The sequence below is a fragment of the Vanellus vanellus genome (genome assembly GCF_965231255.1).
Source record: "Vanellus vanellus genome assembly, chromosome: 7".
In the NCBI taxonomy this organism is placed as follows: domain Eukaryota; kingdom Metazoa; phylum Chordata; class Aves; order Charadriiformes; family Charadriidae; genus Vanellus; species Vanellus vanellus.
The window spans coordinates 7,540,119-7,556,683 of NC_138912.1; positions in this window are offsets into that span (position 1 = coordinate 7,540,119).

Sequence of the window (16,565 nt, forward strand, 5' to 3'; positions counted from 1 at the left end):
CTGAGCTTCTGCCAACTGATCTGACCGGCTCAGAACAGGACAGGTGACCCCCTCTAATGATGCCAACAGAATGAATTTAGTAATAGCACTTGTTGCTTCTTTAGTATTGTTTTTCAACTAATCATTCCTTAAGAATAAATGTTACGGTTTCTGAGATGACCTGTCTCACCACCGGTGTCTGTTAGCAGGCGGCTGGTAACTTATTTGTTAGCACCATTTGCCATCTATCAGCAAATTGAACGATTTTGTACAGGGAACAGGTGATAAATGAGTATCTGAGGGTGGTGTGTGGATGTCACCCTGTGGATGAGGTGCATTGTCAGGCTTAGAGCAGCCGTTCAAAGAACAAGATAGGCGAAGGTCTGAACGTACTGCCCAAGGGCTGAGGTGGTGCATCTGGTTGGGTTCCTGCGGCGGTCCCGTGGAAGCACGGAGCGCCTGTGAAGGGAGTTGTGCTGTGAGCGTACACCCAAAACATCTCTGCGGAGGCAGTTACCATGGGAGAGCTGATGGGCTGCAAATTCAAGTCTTATCTTCATAGTAAGCTGTTCCCGTGGCAGGAATGGCTGAGCAGTGACGTACGCCTCGTATTTGAAACAGGTCAAAGCATGAAATCTTAAAATTACCTATTTGTTAAGGTGCCTGACTTTCCTGTATGGTCAATGTGCAGCAAAAGATTTCTCCAGCAGGTACCACGCGGCTCTAAGTGGGTGTACTTCAAGATTTCCATTTTTGGGTCTCTGTTACTAGCCATGGCCTGCTGGGACTTGAACCCTTCTCATCAAAGGAGCTGGAAGCAGAACTTGGCAGACAGGACCCGACCTACCTGTGCAAGAGCAGAAGGAAAACAGGCCTGTTTGGTTCTTTTTCTTAATGACCTTTGTATTAAGTCTTTACTGAGCAGGCACCTGCTCTTCCCAGTTGCTTGGATAGACTGAGTTGTCCAAGTTACGTGATTTTGATGTTTTAGCCTGTTGGAATGAACGTCAGGCAGATTTTCATCTGAGCTATAGAACCGTTTCCCTTAAAATACAGAGATGCATCATACCTGGGGATTATCTACTTGTAATCTAAATAATCTCGTTATCCTATTTGTTCCCTCAGTTACAACTTCTGAAAGCATGTTCCAGTGATAATAGGCTTTCCAGTTATGGCTCTGGTTTTCTACCTCAGAGAATGTCGTAGTTATTGAGTACAGATGCGCAGGAGAGGGAGACGCGTGGAATAAAATTAAATTCTCCATGCATACCTCTGTTTCATCTTTCCCTCCAGAGATGTGTCATGAGTTGAAAAACTGCACACACAATTGTCAATATAAATCCTTCACCTCATTCATGTTTTGGCATAATAACGTTTGGTTCTTTCTTTTCTGATCGTGCCCAGTGTTGAATTTGCCTTTCCTTAATAACCAGCGTATATCAAGCTAACGCTTCTTAGCGCTGTCACAATCCCAAGATGCCACTTGTGGGTAAGGGTAGCTCCTCCTTGTGCATGTAAAATTAGGATCGTGTTTTCCCAATGCGTCATTTTGTCAGTCAATATAAACGTAAGTAATCTGGCTTCTCACCCCATGGCTCAGTGAAATGAAGTCCTGTAGCTCTTTAGAGTCAATCCTCTTCTTTACTTCCCTGGGTCGTAGCATGTGAACTTTGCGTTTCACTGTTCCCCTCCTTTTCAGCTTTTTATGAATACAGCAATTAGCACGAGCCCAGTGCCCTGGAGTTTGGCTGTGACCCCTCTCTGTTGTGAGCACTGTTGGTTCCTGCTCCGTAGCTTTCCAGGGGCAGTTTATTGGCATGGGAAAGCTGCTCCATTATCTGGTGGTAGCTTTGTAAAGAGCTTTTGGTAAGAGAGCTTACCAGACGCCCTGTGGAAATCTGTATCGAAGGATCCCAGTTGGGGGGTGCTTGTGGAGTGATCTGCCCTGCTGTAACTCGGCTGCATTTGTTGTCCTGTGAAGCCATGTATCCGTGCGGTAAACCACTGGAAGAAGCCCTCCTCATTCACGTTTTATAGCTCGCGGCTTTAGCATGTAGGTATTGCTGGCCAGACGCAAGCGTCTGAACTCTGACATCACAGATGATGAGTTCAAATGGGAGTTTGCGATGTCACGCTCTGATCCTGCTGATGAATTGGGAATTACCAGGATGATTTCCCTGGGCAAAAGGAAACAAGAAAGAGTTACAGCATGAGAATATTTCATTCATTTTATTTAGCACGGAGTTTCTACAACTCTTTCCTTGCCGCAGATTCTCTGAGCTCGGACTAACTGGTCATGAGCCACTTTGTGGTTTGCTGGTAGAGGACAAGAAAGCCATCAAGCTCATCCTTTCCCAGCGCCTCTCGTCTGCTTGCCGACACAGCTACTCATCCTCTAAGAACCCGCTCGCATCTGACGGTCCAAACTCTGCAGAGGAGACCGAGCAGAGCAGTTCAGCAGCAATTCAGCCGCTGTGGCTGAGGTTTAACATCCACAGTTGTCGCTGCAGAATGGTCTCTTTCATCTACAGGGCACTCTAATGCCTTGTTACTGAAATTGCCCATCACCACGCTGGCTGCTTTGATTGTTACATTAAAATAAACCCCAGTCAGCGATGTGGGAATTTCAGGCCTCACCTTTGAGGCGTGTTTACCCAAGCCGCTGTGCCCCTGCTGAAGCACGTCATCTCTGGGCTCTTTTGGGGGCGATCAAAATTGTGGCTTGCTGGTTCCAAACCCCGCGTGGGAGCGGCGCGGCTGCTGCGGGGCTGGCTGCCGGGCCGTGCGCCGGCTGGGTGCGCGGTGGGGCCCGAGGCACCCGTGCCTGTGCCGTGTGCGTTGCAGGGAAGTTTTTAATTAAAGCTGTGATGGCAGCGTGGCTGTGGCCGGTGGCTAACCTTTGGGGTTTGTACCTGGTTTGCCTCATAAACAGGGAAACGAAAGATCGTCCTTTGCCCTGGATTTGCTGAAGTGAGCAGAAAAGACAGCTCCCCCCGGGACTTTGGGAAGGAACGGGGCCGAAAGCTGAACGGCGCTGGGCAAACCGCACCCCCACTCTCCTGCCGGGGCAGCGGTGACTGTGCTGGTGGCTACAGAGGGCGTTTTCCACACGCTCTGAAGCGTACGGCTACGTGCTGAAAAAAGGGGTGCCGGGCAGAGCGGGATTCCCTGGCGTTTGTATAGGTGCCGGTGGTGGGAGAACTGCGAACCACGGGCCGGGGCTGGGGGGGGGTGTGGGGCTGGGGAGGACGTCGGCGGTGGTGCCACCAAACAGTGCTTGGGTTTCTATTTAGCAACTCCCAGGGCAGAACAAACCTCCGCTCTTAAATTGATTCAGCTACTTCGCAGCCAGTCTTTGGTTGTATTTAAAGTATTTCAAGAGCTTTATTGATTTTTAAAAGCATCCCGAAAAGTAATGCATGGGAAGTTCGTTCCCGCTGGAGCTAATTTAACTTTCCGTTGGTCTGCACCCTCAGAGTGACTTAGTTCAAGCTTACTTTTGTCTGATGAATTCCTCTTGTGTGGAATACAAACAAATGCTTTGGCCACTATTAAATTATTCGCTTTATTTCTTCCATGGGCTACATATGCACAGAAAAAAATAAACCGCATCTGGCTGGTTTTAATTCAGCCATTGTGACTTGCTTTATTTTTATATCCTTATATTTATAAGGCTAATAAAATGAATTTAAAGCAAATGAGTGATATTTATACAGAAGATATAATTCTTCTCTTGGCTAGATAATTTTCAGAAAATAACTGGCTCGGTCCGAGATACTAATCTTTGAGAATTTTCAGAATCACGACGAGCTAATAATAAAACTCCCGGGTCATGTTGAACATGACAGCTCACAGACAGCAGGGAGGGAGCCCGTCACCGTTTGGAAGAGCTTGTCTTTGATCACCTGCTAAGATCGCGCAAAACCTGTGCGCGTCTCTATAGGCACAATTTCAGCATCGTATAGCATCTCCAACGTGTTGCCGGAGTCGTGTCTGAAACTTGTAGTTTTCCATGTGGATGTCAAATGTTGTCTCTATTTTGGTTCTCCAGTGTCTTCTGACTTGCAGGTGCTGAACACCTTCAGATCCCCCCAGTTCCCCCCCCCCCGCCCTAGGGAACGGCCCTTGGGCTATGTACGCTGTGCTTCTCCATAAGCAGATGCTGTGGGCAGAAGGGGGAGGAGAAAAGATGGGACGGGACAAGACTACTCAGTTAAGGCAGGACAGCAATGCAGGTTGGTGGTCTCTCTGTTCCTTTCTACGGAGAAATGGCATGACCTGAATTCCCTTGGGTTTAGTAATCCTGTTTTAACCTCTCAGCGATCTCTGCTTCTGGTTGTCCAAATGCCCTCTGAAGAGCCTTTACGCCGTGTTAAAGCTGTCTGTACCCTTTCCCTTCTGAGCTGCTGTCCTCGAGCGGTGCTCGGGAGGAGCCCGTTTGTCATCAGCAACCTTCTCCTGCAGCTGGGTGAGACTGCAGTTGCCAAAGCAGCTTTCCTCTCTCTCTCCTGCGTGGGTGACGTACCGGCAAATCATTTAGCGATGTTGCGCTTTAATTCTCCTTAACGGTCGTATTGCAGAAAAGATGAAAATATTGGCAGCTTGATGTTTCAAAACAGATTGAAACCTTAGGTACTTCCAGTGTCAACATAATCACTTTTTCGGGAATAGGGGAATTAATTTAAATACGTTTAAATTTTCTGCCAGCAATTCTAGTCTGTTATTCTCTAGGCGCTACTGTGCTGTCAGTCGGGTTCTTCCGATTTCTGGGTTCCTACAACGTACGATTTTTCTTCTGCTGTCACTTTTTTATAGTCTACTTCAGTACGTATAAGGTTGATGTCATTTGCAGGTGCGTTTTCTCTGCTTTTATTCTCAAGTCGTCCAAACCTGTCACTTCTTCTGCCTTTCACTCTGAGTCGGAGCTGTCAGAAAGGCTTATTCCTACTTTGTGGAAAATTTCTGGAAGTTGAAGAAATGAAAACCACCCAACTTTCAGTAATCTGCCTGATTACTGAAAGCTACCAAGAGGGACTCCTGGGGGATGTCTGTGTGCTCGAAGATGGGTTGAACGTGCGTAGCCATCAGGCAGCGCCGGCCCTTACATCGGTATGTCAGAGGTTTGTTTCACCGCAGAGTAACGTTTTTCTTGTCCGTATTTTAATAAGAAAATATACTTTTAAGATTCTTTAAGTCATAGGGCTGCAAACAAAACTCACACCGCAAAATGAAGCGGGGGTTGTAAGGAAAACAGCGGAACAAGGTGAGGCACAAAATGAACGGTGAAGGATGCTGATGGTGCAAAGAGGGATTGAACTCCTGCCCCTGCTGAACTCGGCAGGGGTTTCCCTGCAAATTACCAAATGCCGCGGTTTTGACCGGAGGTGTTTGTGCAGCAAAGTGCTCAGACGTGCGGCTGCCTCCAGTCTTGCGCAAGGAAGGAAATGGCATTCAGCTGTTCCTTAAATTATGCACAAACCAAATAGGGATGTTGTGTTAAACTGTGGCTTAAGTGAAAGATCCAGACATACGGAAACTGGTTAGACAGTAAATTAGGCAACACGTTAGAGCCTACTGGGGTCTTTGACCTCAGACAGCTCATGGCAGATTATTTCCTTTACCAATAAATGGTAAAGGAGATGATGCGGGCTCAGTTTGCTTGTGATGTTTTCTAAGCATTGGTGGTGGAGAGGTGGAAAAGCTCGCCTGAAGCGAACAGCTCTGCTCGCAGCTTTTGAGGGCTGGCAGCACCGAAAAGGCTGAAGAAAATACATCGTGTGGCAATAGGAGCGGTCAGTGTGTGAGCCGACGCAGGCAGGACGCAGGAACGACCACAAAACCGCGGGGGAAAAGGCAAAGAAAAAAAAATGAATCTCGATACCTCGTGGACCGGGGAATCTCCGCAGCAGCACCCGGGCAGAGCCACGCGGGCAGGGGCTGCGGGCACCGCGCAGCGGGAGGGTCCTTGCTGTGCGTCAGAGAGAGAGAGAGTCCGAACCTGCTGTTCCCGCCGGTGTATCAGGGGTTCAAGCAGGCGTAGTTTCCCACTGTGCTTTGATCTCCGGCGGCAGGGCAGGGAATCTCCGGCGTGTTCGATGAGGTGCCTCTGAGCCCGTCTCACGCCTGCGTTAGCTAAGTGCAGACGTTCCACTTGTCGCGCACATAAGACAAAACAACCATTAGTGTGATAGATGTGTTTTCCGGCACCCCACGTGCGAGTCACGTGAGCGTGTTTACAATCCTCCGCACTGACTTTCTGTTACTTTCCCGCCGTCCGTCTGCAATATCTGCCACACGCCGCGGGTTTGATTGCCAGGTGCTCTTCGGGCTCTTCCCTCTCCCTCTGAGAGCAACTACGGCGCTGCAGAGGAGCAAAAGGGATGCAAACCCGGTTGCTTTGGGCAGAAGAGGCAAGCTGTATCAAATCTTGTCAGGCCTCTAAGCGCGCGGGTAGATAGACGTCGCCGTCAGGTGACAGAGCTGCCGGGTAAGCGCGGGGAAACCTGTGGGTCTGAGTAACAACATAATATTGCACGAAATGTTGTCGAAGGGCATCTCCTCTAACGCAGGCCCGCGCTGTCCGACCTGAACTCGTGCAGTGATTGCTGGGGAGAGCGAGGCCTCCTGGCGCGCTCGTTAGCAGCGAGAGGGTGCTGCTTTCTAACCCGTCCGGGCTGTTGCCTGCCCTTAAAGCACGAATCCCAGTCACGTGCCCCACGGGAAGCTTCACCGCTGTGTTTCTGGCGAGCAGAAGCAGCGTGGAGACGTCCTACGCGTGCTGAGCGTGCCTTGCGCTCGCTGTGCCTTCGGGAAGGAAGCGGGGAACGCCGGTCGCGTTTCTGATAGTGTTTTTACAGCGGGCAGCCGGAAAGGAGATTGTGGTCACCTGGCCGCACCCTGCTCGGCGTTCCTCTGGTCAAGTTTCTGTTCTGCGTCAACGTGTGCTTATAGAGCTCGGAGAAAGAGACCAATGCTGTTTGGAGGAGCTTTGTGGAGCAAACTTAATGGCAACTTTGTGAGTTTTACTAAGACTTCTTGCTATTGCCCTTAACGTGGGCAGGTCAGTCCCACAGTGGTGGTGGGCTGTCTGCAGGAATGGAGTTAGTGAGTCGGGATGGCTGGCGAGGCCTGTACGCGGGAAGCTGCAGGTTTGGTATCTCTGGCTCTGCTTGTCTGAACCACCTCCAGAATCCCGCTGCTCCTCGCAAGCCTCCAGATGCAGTGGCTGTCTGCATGCTATGGTCTTGGGGTAGCCTTTGGGAGGACTACATGGCTTCTCGTTATTAAGAATTTTCTGTAGTTCTCAGCATTTCAGGTAATTTTCTTTATAGCGCATCCCGGAACCTGGGAGGTGGTAGTGTCTCCTGGGGAGAAACAGGCACTCTTGACTTTGTGGGTTCATAAAGGACTTCTGCTGAGGAGTGGGGATCTGAACCCACATCTCCAGAGTGTAAAGCTTGTGCCTTGAAGCACCTTTCTTCTCTGTAGGCTTCCTCCTCCTGCACGCTCTCAGGCCCTCTCTCCTGCTGCCCAGGAGAGTGTTTCAAGAGGATCTTCTTGAACGTGGTCATCATCAGTCCCTTCCCCACCTCCATCTCTACAAGTACAGCAACAGATACCCGGAATGGATGAAGTTAAAAACTAGATTGCCATAACACCCTGGCCCTCAAAAGGACGTTTGAACTCCCTCTGTAAATCACAGCTTTGGCTGTGCAGGAAGGGATCCTTTGATCTTTGCCCGCGTCTTTGGGCTGTGCTCCAGCTGGAGGGGCCAGCTCTTCTCAGGGGTGGTTTGAGGGGCAATTAACTAGGAGAAGTTGTTTGTAGTCCTGGTGACCTCATCAAGATCAAAAAAGCTGGTTGTTACCTTCTGTATCAGGACCTGTATACCTTTGCTGGTAAACCCCCAATGACTTTTGATAAATAACTTTGTGGCTGTAGCATAAAGAGCCTTTTTGTTCCAGTCGCCAGGTCTTTTCCTTTGCTTAAAATCAGATTTTGCTTGGTGTGATTCATTGAACTCCACAAAGTACAATTATTCCTTAACATCAAAATTAATGTTAATGATAGTGTAATGCAATTTATGAACAATTTAAAAAAGCATTCAGCACTTATATTTATGACAGAATTATAAGTTTTTTTAAAAAAATAAAAATCTAGCTCTGCTTTTCCTCACACAGATTACTGGTCTGACAGTCCCCTGCACAACAACTCCACAAATCCTTCCAGAATAAGGCAAGTAAGAAAGTCCTGGTTCTGCCATGATTGATGGCTCGTGGGTGCGGGTCCTGCTCGCTTCCCAGCTGTGCTTCTGGGTGAAAGTCTGGGCTCTTCCTGAGAGCCGAACCCACAAAGGCTGCAAATCCTAGTGCTGCTTTTCGCTGTCCTCAGTTTTATTTGCAGGTTGGCTTTTCTGCTCCATCCTTGTTATCGTCATACTGATTTATGCTTTGCAACCTCTCGACTTGCTCTTTCTCTGCTGCCCCTTCTTCATCTCTTTGGCCATTGAGGGAGCCTGGGGATGTGAGAGTTCCCCATGCCCCGAACTGTTGAATCTGCACAGACTATGTAGGCTGGAATGTAATTTTTGGAGAGAAATTAGCGTGTGGTAAGGAGGGGTGAGAGGGAGGATGCCAATAATTTTGGAAACTTGGATTTCACTTCTTGCTGCACCTCAGCCGTGCCCAGTGCCTTCAGTAACTACTTTTACCTGCTAAAAAAAGCGTCTGAGTATGGAAATGCTGCTGAAATCAGTGGAGCTCAGTGTCGGGTATTTTTTAGCCCTCTTCTTTCTGGTATTCTAGATGCTTTTCCAAGTATTTTCCAAGTATTGAGGTACTTAACTTTTAAAATGTCATGCTAAGCCTCTATTCCTCACCCATGAAAAGGACGTAATTGCTTTTTCTCATCTCAGTTCTGGGTGTTTCGCAGAGCAGGGTACCTGTCTGTCTTCCTACCAGCCCTACCGGCTCTGTTTCCCGGTAGATGATGGTGCACAGAGAACAGATGCAGGCTCTCCTTGCTGCATTGAATAATTTACAAGCTTGAGGAAGTCTCTGTTGGATTTTGATGTCCTCTCTGCCTTTCTATCCATCAACATTGTCTGGTTTAGGCTGTGCGCTCCCCGCTGCACACGGCAGGGTTTTGATGGAGACTGCACCTTCTAAAAACTGCAGCAGATACAGCTGTGGCTGGTGCTGCTCGGTCTCTAGAAATGGCGCTTTTGGTAATGAGGAATCTGTCGCCTTGAAAAGAGCAGTCGCGCAGCGCAGCTGGCCCTGTTCCATACCGCACGCTCGTTTGCTGGAGTTGCCTTTCGCAGATCATGTTTCCTCTGTGTTTCTGCCTCACGGAGGCATGTGGAGCTGGCAACTGCTGCCAGAGGAAGGGATCCCGTCCCGACTCTTGACGTTCCTCTCACCACGCCTGTGCTGCCCAGTTCATTTGGCGGCTGCCTGGAGGTGTGGTACCGATGCAATGAAAACCAGTCACCTGGCAGCAGGAGGAGGAATTTAGCCATACGAGCTGCTCCTTCCTTGCTCTGTGCAATGCGGGAAATTAAGAGGATGTCATTTCCACTAGTTAAACTCCACAGAAGTATGTGCGACATGTGGACAGGGGTACCAGAGAGGCTGCTGGGCACATTGCACCCTCCTGGTGAGTTCACAGGCCAGACCAGTGCAACCTCTCGTTCTGTAGCTGGAGGAAGGTACCATATACTAACCTCCTCCTTTCCCACCTGGTGTGAGGAACGTGGCAGGTCCTTGCAGTGACCTCCAACACCCAGTGAAAGGTTCTTTCTTAGAGGTGTCGCCTCACTTGATGTTCAGCCCCCGGTGGCGTGGCAGCCTTCCCAGTCTCTGTGTCTCATCTGTGCACTTTTCGGGTACGGGTGGGACTTTGAGGAGATGGCAGTCTCCGTAGCTCTGGTTTGGGCGAAGAAGCTGCTGAGGCTTTTTTGTGGGACATGGCCCTCTCCTTCCCATGAAGGAGACAAAACTACATCTTTACGCTCAGCTGTTGTGGAACTAAAACAAATGAAAAGGTGGGGTAACCTTTGCACTTCTCTGCCCTGAGGAACTGGAAGCGGAGTCTCTGCTGTCAAAGGTGGCCTGGGAGAGCGCTGCTGAAGAAGCAGCACCACCGATGCGCCCCTACCTGCCCCCATAGGTTTTCCTGCTGAAGCTGCCCAGAGGAGAAGGATGTTCATCTTCTGAGATGTGGACGCCAGCAGAAGCTGGTCACCAAAGCCTGAACCAGCACAGTAACCCCAGACATTGAGTGTTTTCCTGAGGTTATCCCAGACGATGAGTGGTTTCCCAAGACAATGCACAGGCAGACCAAGAACCAAACTGGCCCGGGTGCCCCGGTGTCCTGCCTGCCGCAGTCGGGGCTCTCGCTGCCCGTGGGGAGCTGCTCTCGTAGCTGGTCTGGCAACGTGGACACGGGGCAGCTCCCCACGGTGGCCTGCTGGGAGGAGCCCCTTCATCAGACCAAAGTCACGGGGTTGTTGCAGCACCTTTGGATGAAACAAGCTCTCTGAAGGCCCACTGAGCCTTTCACAAAGACTTTCTCGTTGAATCCTCTCATTGTCTGGATTTCGCATTGCCTGCGGTATGAAAGCAACAGCAGGCAGCAAAGCTTCCTCGCGTCACAGCTCTTTGTTCCTCTTTTCTATTAACTCCCTGTGTGAAATTCCTGTTTACTCTCTTGTACTGGTCTTGGGCCATCTTTAAGGGTCTCTCTGTGTGTATTAGCATCTTTAAGTGGTGCCTTTTATTCACCGTCAACTCCGTAAGCGCACGATTGACGTTCAAAGTGATGATATTGGTGCTTCCTTTATTTTTTTCTTTTCTTGATCCCGAGGTGAGCTGGTTCAGGGAACTAAACAAACAAACAGCCCAGCAAAACCAGGCAAGTGAGTGGTTTTCTGCTGGGTGCCCTCCCTGAAGATACCAGCACCTGTGCAGGAGAGTGGCTCTTGGGAGCACTAGTGCTGAAGTCAGCTTAATAAATAAGATCCCCTTAACTGCTGAAAAAATCACATTTTCAGACTCCTGAGGGATTTCTCTGGTTTTAGTGGCCATGAGCATCGGTACTTTTCTTAAGAGTCACGTAACAGCTGCCGAGGGAGATCGGTGCCGATCCATGCGGTGTTTGATGGGTGACTGCTGCTCCAAGGCATCGGGGCAGACACGTCCTGTGCCAGCGTAAGATGACTGATGAGGGTAACAGCACAGTTTGCTCTCCGTGGTAGGTCGTTGCATTTCTTTGACTGAAAGGCAGTCTATATAAAGATTTGTTCTGCAGACATCTTTTCACCACAGAAAAATTATGATTAATCCATTATAACACTATCAACTAGAAGAGTTTCAATTCCCGTCGATACAAGACTTTTCATATACGTCTGTGCCTTGGTAACCACTCGCAGGAACTTTAAAATTGTCTAATTGGATACCCAGAAATCAAGCCCAGAAGTGTCCTTTCTGTTAGTGATTTGGCTTTGCTGAAGTCATTTCAATATTTATTTTTAATGAGTCGATTCTTTTGAATTCGTTTTACCAGCTCTCCGCTCTGCCTTGTGGTGAAAAGATGGTGTAAAATGACTTGCTGCAAAATCCTAGCCTCAGTAAACTTAATGTTCTCGATTGAAAGAAGGTGAGCAATAGAGGCTAGAGGCCTTGCCGTCTTGATTTGCATTCAGAAATAATTGATCGGCATGTAGGGGATTGCCCAGCAGAAGATGGCATCTATACTCTAATTTTGTTCGTGGGACGTTCTGGCTTTTTTCTCTTAATTCCTGAAATCAAAAGAAAAAGGATCCATAAAAGACATTGCCATTCTATCGTTAATAAATGCACAACTGTATCACGGACCTGTAGCTGTGATCTTGTACAAACAGAGGCAGATGAGAATCACTAGACAGACGTTTGTTTCATCAAAGGCGAGTTGAATGCCGCAGTGAAAACCCAGCATGATTTCACCTGCTATTGAGCAGTGCCCAAGTGTATACCTGAAGTGACAGCTTAAATAAACATAAACGGGTAACCAAAGGCCATTAAGTTCTGCGTAATTCAGAAACGCGTTGGTCTGCTTTAGAGGTTTTACAATGAGCAGTCATTAGTAATTTCCATGAACTGTCTTTGGAGCAAACATCATTCCCGTCCAGTGTTCCTGATTTTGTAGTGCTGACTACAAATTCTTCCTTTTTAATTTTGGCATTTATTTGGTATTAACAAACTTCCTGGTCCCATGCCTCTTACTAAAGATGCTCTTAAAAAGAGTGACACAAATTACTGTTGGTTTCCCGTTGGCTATGAATTCACTTTTCATTAGGAGCTGCCACAAAAGCCGCGCTTGCTTTAATCAGCTCTAGTCTCATTGTTTGGAAAGGCTTGCAAGGTTGACTGGCTTTCTCAACTTGATCTGTGCTCGCAGTAATGAGGCATCAGGCTAATGAGACCATTGCTATTACAATTACCAGCTTATTAAATCCTAATTAGAGACCCAATTCTGCTAGGTGCTGAGTGGTGGCTGCAAGTAGCTGAATATCTTCATGTGTCCATTTTTGTTCTCTAGTTGAAAGCGGTACTTGAAGAGTATTGAAGCTCCCTGTTCATGTATAGGGCCTGTTTCAGTGCTAATGGGGTAATTGACCCTAATGATGTTGGCTGGTGTGTAATGGTCAGAGCTGCCTTTCCTTCCTCTGAGAAGCCTAGCATCGATGTCATTGTTAAATGGGCTGTGATTCACACGACAGAAGGCTGCGTGAGGCTGAAGGACAATATTTCCTATATAATGTTCTGTGGCAGATTGTTTTCTGCACATTCATGCACTGGTGAAAGGAGTTTGCAACTTTATTGTTCATCAGTGCCAATTAACCGCAAACTCAACATTAGCCAGACATGCTTCCTCCTGAATAAACAACTCAATTCTGTCCTCCCGAGGCTGGAAATTTTTAAATGCGTGGTGCCTCTTTTAGAATTTAATTTCCAAATGACCTTCCCGCTGCCTGCTTTCTGTTCTGTAGGAGTTACAGAGCTGAGCAGTACAAGAGCAGGGCGCTTTCCCAAAGTGCATCAAGGAGCATCTCTTACGTCTGCCGGGGGCTGGTTGTTTTGCGGTTGTTCCTATCAGGAGAAGATTGTTTGAACTCTGCTTGATTTTCACCTTGTGGAGAGGAAGTTTTAGGCTCGCCTTTGCTAGCCTGCGGAGTTCTGCTGTTCACGGTAAATGTGTCTTTGCGGGACTTGAAGGCTTCCAGCTCAGTCTGCCAGCGACGGCTGCTCCCAGGCACGGAGTGATGCCTGCGCCGTACTCGCTTCTCGCCCATCAACCCCCAAAGTCTGAGCTTAGGGAGACCCCTCTGGGGTAGGTCTCCTGCAGAGAAGGGACCGAGTTTTGTACATCGGTCCCTCTGCCTACCTGTGTACATGCACATGGATGTGAAGCAGCGTCTTTCCATCGCAGATTCCCTCCCCTATCAACCAGGCAGCCAGGACTCCTTCTGTTGGTGTGCAGATGTGACATTCTCCGTAAATGCTAGGCAAAATTAACATTGCAGTAGTCGTCTTCTGCCCCAGTCTTTCTCATACCTTTTTTTTTTTTATATACTGTGCCATTCCGATTTACCTGCCAGCAGTCCCTCCTGAAGCAGCTTTCTGCTCTGTATAACGTACAGAGGCGACGCCGTTCCCAGTGATGCTGCGCGAGTGCACGATGGATGTCTCGTACTGCAAGCAGCCACATAAAGGCAATCTTGTCCCATTTGAACCCATTAGGCTGGGTTTCATCATAGGTGTCTTCTAAGATAAATACCCTAAACTTTTAGTGCTCTGTCTTCTCACGGTGGGATCATCTGCATCTCTAAAATGAAGCTCAAATGGGGCTCCCATGAATCCGTTGCCCCAAAATGCTGCCCTAATCACTTTTGAAAAGCTGGTGAAATGGAACGGGGCTTATTTTTCAGGCTTAGTTGAAGTCATAGATTTTTCACATTGCTATTGTGTTACGGATGAAAGCTAATTTCCTGGTCTTGATATCTCTCACAGGGCTCTCCGTGGCTCTGAAGAAGCGGTCTCGAGTGCCCGAGGTGTCTGGAACCAATTGTCTGTTTTAGAGAGTTGTTAACATTGTATTACAGAACATTCAAATGCTCAGTATTAATCACTGGTTCTTTACTTGCCACATTAATTGGAAAATGATGTCTTGTCTTTGTTATGCGAGTGGTGAGTTGAATGCTAAATGTAGCAGCCAAATTGCATTTCTGCTCCTTTCCCTCTCTGACTCCTCCCAGTTTTAAGGATTTGTCACAACTTTTAGCGGTCCACATCATTATTGGGATTTCCACTGCGTACGCCTTGTGACCTTTAGAGACTGAGGACTCTTCCTGCTGGTTGCTTATCAGCCTTTCCCTTCGCAGCTGGTCCTTCTGGATCTGAAGGCAGGTATTTGACTTAGCAACCTTGCTAGTGAGAAATGACATCAAGACTAAGTGAGCATTTTCCCTCCTGGGGACAACAAATCGACCAAGAGTCACTACACGAAGTAGTAAAAAGCAGGACTTTGGTTTCATGCCATCCGGGCAGTTTCCATGCAGAACGTGTCTGGAGTCTTACCAGACCTGGATGAAACCGCCTGGCTTCTAGTAAGAGAATGTGTTGCAAGGGTTCATTTGAACCTTCATGTTTTAGTTTTAAGCTAGTCCCTGAACTTGGCAGTAATGCAAAAGTGTATAAAGCACGTAAACAAATCCCTACCTTAAAAGACAATTCCAAAACTTCGTTTCTTGTCTCTTCAGTAATGGAAAAGCTCTCGTCTATTTTAGTTTCTTCTTCTCTCACAATATGAAACTGGAACAAAACACTTAGATGTCACCGTGGTAATTGGGCTTTAAAGCATTGTGAAGTAGGTAGAGTCCTAAAACACTGGCTGGCACGCAGGGTGTCAAAGGAGAGGTTTTGAGCCATGAATATTCCTGAGAAAATCCAACTTATTTCCTGACTTGTTTTGAAAATAGGGATGTTCCCGGAATGACACTAACCCCGCTTTCTGATTTCATTTTGAAAACCGAGCACAGATCTGATTCCATCCAAGTGAAATGTCACTGGCCCAACAGTCATGCTTTTTATAGGATAGCAATGCTTCTTTCCTTCCCCTTCCCTTACATTCCTGGTTTCCTCCTATTTTGAATTAGCAAAGCTCTGATCTTACATCTGCTACGCACTTGTGCAAAGACAGCAGAGGAAAAACTGGACTTGATGTACTCAAACTTAGTCCAAGCGATTCTGTGTGCTTGGCTAAGATCTTGTTCTTGTGTCTGCACTGGGGCATGTCTTTTTGCTCTTAAAATGGTCTTGGGCTTTGAAGAGAGCTGATTGATATGAAAGAGACCGAACCGAGGAACAATACATTCTGGGTTTGGCATGCCAGCCCCACACATCGGCCTGCCCTTACCCTGTTCAGTGGGACTAACACCATCCCCAAGTGGGAGACTTTGAGCTGTGAGACACCAGTTGGTTAAGAGGATATTTTCTAGGCTTACATACAGGTTATCTCAAGCAGGCAGATGATTTGCAGATGAACTGGGTTTTGTCTGCTTTGCTCCCAGACGCTCACTTCTTAGAGCTCCCCCATACGAAATGGGCCGGATGCTAAATGCGGGAGTTGATTCTGGCAGGATTAAGGCACAAAATTGTTGTGCAGCTCTGCTTGGCTCTGCACGGCTGTCGGGTTTGCAGCTGACAGTACCGATGTGGTTATGTGGGCGATGCTGGCCTTGCAAGGCCCTGCTCCCCACCAGGCTCTCGATACCTCCCTTCGATTATGCGAAATTTGGCCATTTCTCACATAACTCCTCTGTCACCACCTGTGAATCCAGACATTCCTTACCATGCTCTGTCTGTAACGCTTGTCAGCTTCTTACACTCTGATCTATCACGTCCAGTGATTTCTTATGTCACATCCAGGAGTTTTTTATGACTTTCCCAGTTACCTTAATCTCAGGCAAGGGCCTCGTCTGCAGCCAACCCAGGCGGTATGGAAACACAAAGGTACAGGTAGGATGAAGTCTCCTGCTGCCACAAGTGACCAAGCTGGATTCGCATCTGCTGTAGAGAGAAGTGACTCCCCATCCACGCGGCTTCTCGGTGCATACCCTTTTGTGCACCACTGTGGGGCTTTTGTCTTTGATAGTCTGCAGCAGAAGTGGAAGTAAAGCTCTTAACAAAATAGCCACAGGAAAGAAGATTCAGATATGTGCACCTGGGGTGCTGTTATTCATAGAAGAATTCTAAAGAAATAGCTAGTCTTCCAAAAGTAGCCCTGGGTTGAGTAATTAGACCCAGCAGAAATGATCTGTTGGATTTTTAAGCCTTCAGCCTCAAAGAGACGTGTATTTTTTTTTTGTATTGTTTTGAATCCCAGAGAACTACCGAAGAGTCAGTGTTAGGCAATCCACAAAGCTCTGGGAGATGCGAGTCTGATATCAATCTCTTAATTACGGTGGTTTCATTTCCTGAAACCTTTATTCTTTGGTATAACTTCATTGGAAGATCTTGGTTGCAATTAACCTTTAAATACTTAGA